We start from the raw sequence: 4621 nt of genomic DNA on the forward strand, positions 1-4621 counted from the left end.
ATGCCTTCCATGAGTCCAACTGGAGGCCTAGAGCCCATGTCAATGTCTCATGCAGGCATGTTTCACGAGTCTACATTTGGAAGGCTCAAGGCTCAGTGGTGGAAGTAGAAAATCTGAACCCACAAAATAAGGGATCTGTGCCAGCAGGCTGAGAAACCTGCACTGGACCCAGGAAGTGATGCTCAAAGTAAGGACCAGGTTCCCTGAAAACTACCACAGCCACCCTCAGTAACAGTCAGGCCATGGGGTTCTCTGACTATGAGAACAGCTGAGTTCATATCAGGAGCACCATCTCGACAAGTTCCCCTGGGAGAAGGAAAAGAGCCACCTCTTCCTGTCTAGTTCTCCTTTTTAAAAAAAATCTTTTATTTATTTATTTGGTATAGGGTCTTGCTACACAGCTCAGACTCATAGCGATCCTCCTGTTTCAGCCTCCCCAGCACTGGGGTTACAGGCAAGAGCCACCACACCAGTTTTGGTGGTACCAGGGAATCGAACTCGGGTCCTTGCCCTTGCCAGGCAGGCACTTAGTCTGTCGAGCTTTCTCCCCAGCCTTCTAGTTCTCCTTTTTATGCTGCCAGCAATAATCCTCAGGTAAGCCCTCCACCCGCTTCCCCAGCACCACACTGATTCAGTTCAGCTGGCGTTACATGTGGACTACCAGTTGTCAGTCCACCATACCTGGCCACAACCATCTTTTCCACATTTTTCATTTAACTTTGGATGCTAGTAGACTGGGGATGGCATTGTTGTGTCTTGCCTTTATTTAAAATTTTGATGTTTTATTTATCATGTGTATGTGCATTAATTTAAACAAACTATGTTAAACAAATATTGTTCATTGGGTCTTGGGGTACCCTTTTATAGTTTGCATTTAAGATGAGAACCTTGTCAGCTTGGTCCTCAGAAGGGCTCTGCAGAGCCTGTTGGCCCTTGAATTGGTGTGCAGGCCGCTGGTGGGAAGAGGCCCGGAGAGTGCTTCATGGGCATAAAGCTGGGTCTCTCTGGAGGTCGAGGCACAGGGTCATTTCTTCCTATGAGGAGTCTCATGCCCTGACTCCTCCTCCTGGCCTTTTTAGCAATCTGGAGGAGGAGTGCCGTTTTGCTTGGGTATTCGAGTGTTTTCACTGAGGGCCAACTCTTTTTTTTTTTTTTTTTTAATTTGATCATTTTAATACCAGAAATGCCAGACCAATCCACAGGAAGAACGATCACAACCGCCTGCATGCAGGGCCACATGGCCCTGCCCTGGCCAGCATGCATCTTTTCAGCACGGGGTGGGCGAGGCAGAGACCACGAACAGCCACGGGCCATGGGACCATGCTGCAAGGTCAGGAGCTTCAAGTAGGGGACCTAGGTTCACACATCATGCCAGCAGACACATAACTTACATGTGAAAAGAAGGACCATAGGTAACATGAGCAAGCCTTTGGTCACAGATGGATAAGGGGGTGGGTCATGCTCGGGATGGAGCTTGCCTGTCTGTGCTCGGTCCCCTTTGTCCCCATGCAGCAGCGTAAAATCACCTCGGTAGCAGCCTAAGTGCTCCCAGAAGCCCTGCACAGGGCCCCATCCCCAGGGTTTGGTGGGAGGGGATGGCTTGCTGGTCAGGCGGAGGAGCGAGGCACAGCCCGGGCAGGGCCACGTGACAAAGGGCAGGGACCACCCTGAGGGTGGTGGAGGTATCCGCTTTCAAAAGCAAAGCTGAGAGCTTAGGATAAGCCGTGGCTTCTGGGCGTCCCCTGTGCAGTGTCGGGTCCCGAGCCTCAGAACCGGCTGGTGCTGCTGGGGTCACACTGCAGCAGCCGCACAATAGAGGGGTCGCTCTTGGCACCTTTGATGAACCCTTCCAGGGACAATTTGCCATCGTTGGTGTCCTTCTGTCTAAAGATCTTGTCCGTCCCCCTCTCCGGGGTAGACTCATCTTCCAGCATCTTCAACATGGACGACACCATTTTGTAGATGGCCTGCATGATCTCCAGCGTCTCGCTGCGGCTGATGTAGCCAGTGTCGTCCAGGTCGTACGTGCTGAAGGTCCACTTGAGCGTCTGCTCCAGCTTCCCGCTATACGTCACACTCAGCGCGATGATGAGCTCCCGGAAGAAGTCGATGGTGCCGTCACCCTTGGGGTAGAAGGTGCTGAAGGCATGCTCTGCAAATTTGGAGGCATCGCCATTGGGAAAAAGTTGGCGCAGATCTTCTTGAACTCATCCACGGTCAGGTGGCGGGTGGAGCAGTCCTTGAGGAGGCCCTTATACCACTCCTGCAGCTCGTGGTCGGTGAACTCCGTGTTCTTGCGCAGGTCCTACAGCACCTCAGGCCGCAGCTTGCTATTCTGCTTGTGGGTGGTGGTCAGGGACTGCGCCTGGGGTAGAGGGAGTGTAGGACACAGCGGGGGTCAGAGGCTCCGGGATGGCATGCAAGCGCAGTGAGTAGCTAGACCATGCCGGGTCTGGGGTAGGTCTGGGGTAGGACGCGCTCCGCTGATTCCGCTGGTTCCTCCCAGAGGCGGGAGAGGTGGCTGGGAGCTCGGGTGGTTGGGAGCTTGGGCATCCACACGCCCGCAGCCTCCCAGCAGGTGCTGCTCTCACCCTGAAAGACAAAAGGAAGCCGGCAGCCTGGCAGCCAGCATGGTGTAGGCGCCACCGGCCCACCGATCCACCATCTGTCATCGCCTGCCAGCCCGGGGGGAGCCCACTCTTTATACCTGTAAGGTCATGTAACTCAGTAGTGTCCCAAATTTTCTGATCAAGGAGATTATGGGGCCAAAGAGGAAAGTAATCGATGATGTAGAGTGTGCCTAAGGAGAGTCACATGGAGAGAAAACATTCTCTCAGGCTTTCACAGAGAGCACATTGGCCAAGCAATGGCCGTGACTCAGCCACATGGCTGACACTGACAAAGGTTCTACAATCTGAGGTACAGGATCTCAGGATAAATCCTGAGGAGATTTCACTGACCTTATCAGACCCAAAAGCTACAATTCTTGTTGCATAGGTCCTGCTTTACCTTGGTCTTAACCATCCAGCAGAAAAGTATAAAAACAAAGTATAAGAAGTAAAACTATGGTGTTATGTTGAGCTGTAGGGGACTCAGGTCAACAATTTCTGACATTGCCAATGAAACAGAAGACCCAATACTATTATGGGCTACTGGACTCTTTTAGAATATTTTGCTGAGTTTACACACCTATAATGTTCAAATAACGGAACTTAACAGAAAATGGGGTATACAGATGAATGTCCATTTTGTATCTGTGTATTCAAAGTGGTTAGGATAGATATATAGTTACATTCTCTTAGTGAATAGAGTGATTTGTTCTAATGGTGTGTGTAAATAGGATATCATGTCCACATCTTGTACAGCAATTAACCACTAGGAAGAATGTATGCAATGTGTTAATTATTGAAACTGCCCTACCAATTTGATTTGAAACTGTCTCATTGCTATTTGTTTCTCAATAAAATTATGGAAAAAAATCAGCAATTTTCTTTAACATTTGGGACACTGTCATAGGAAGGAAATAAAAACTGGAGGCGATTCTCAAGAACTGACAGACTGAATAAATGTGGAGCTGAAGGCAGCCCATCATAATCACACCGAGGAAAAAAATCCATTGCATGAGAAAGCCATGTGTCATAAATAAACTGTAAGCTTTTGTCACCCCACAAGGTAGGTCTCCATCTGAGACTCACAGATGTGGGCATACTCTCCGCCCATGGTGATTACTTGGAGTGATTTTTACTGTCTTCTAAATTTTACAGAGTGAAGGGCAAGGGAATATAATAATGGTGTTCTGTGCACAGTTACTGGGAATATGATCATTTTGACATAGACTGTGAAATTTTCTGAATGATTATTTTTCCCTGAATGTCTCATTAATGTTTTTAATTTTCTTTCTTTTTTTTTTTTTTAGAGCAAGCTTATTCTAGGGGAAGTGACATGTTCCTGTGGGAAGAATATGCAAGAAATTTCTTTGGTTGGAAATGAAAGGACATGCTAGGGATGCTTTTGCACTAGAGGGTTTTGAAGAATGTCTTCTCTGTTCTGGGCAGAGAAATAACTGGTTCTCAAATAACTATGTGATGAAGATTAAAACGCAGCACTCACCATGGGCATCCACCAGGCACTTACTTTGCAGGCAGGTGGCCCTCGGCTGCCAGGGCTCTGCCCCTCTCCAGGCTGTGCACAGGCATGGGGGATTTGTAGAACCCTGCAGGTGTATCAAGTTTGGGCTCGGAATGATAGTTATCAGGTCAGTGTTGACTTTATGGGTTTATACTTGCACATTCCCTGGGGACCCAGTTTACAACTAAAGAGCCTACATTCTACAAAGCCGCTGGGGCTCAGAAAACTCATTAGCAATAAACCCCTGTCCTTTTAAACATTTCATTTTTTTCAACAAACCCACATATGACCATGATATGTCAGAAACAGAGGCTGCAGTGTAAAACTTACTTCAAGGAATGTTAGTTGAACATCTGTGGATTTAAAACCTGAGGGTGAGTTTGGAGTTGATGTCCTAGAACATGCCTTGTGGGTAAATCTCAGGTTCCCATGGTGGAAAGGTCCCCAGGGGAAAGGAGCCTGCTCTTTGATGCCTCTCCCAGGGGCAGCCTTA

The 4621-nt window shown here is 48.5% G+C and overlaps 1 pseudogene; it reads right to left on the bottom strand.

Annotated features, from left to right (window-relative positions):
- Positions 1 to 1766: 1766 nt before the first annotated feature.
- LOC101585522 lies at positions 1767 to 2672 on the bottom strand (annotated as a pseudogene).
- Between the last annotated feature and the right edge of the window lie 1949 nt (positions 2673 to 4621).

This window comes from Octodon degus, unplaced genomic scaffold (assembly GCF_000260255.1).
Source record: "Octodon degus isolate 3935 unplaced genomic scaffold, OctDeg1.0 scaffold00141, whole genome shotgun sequence".
NCBI lineage: Eukaryota > Metazoa > Chordata > Mammalia > Rodentia > Octodontidae > Octodon > Octodon degus.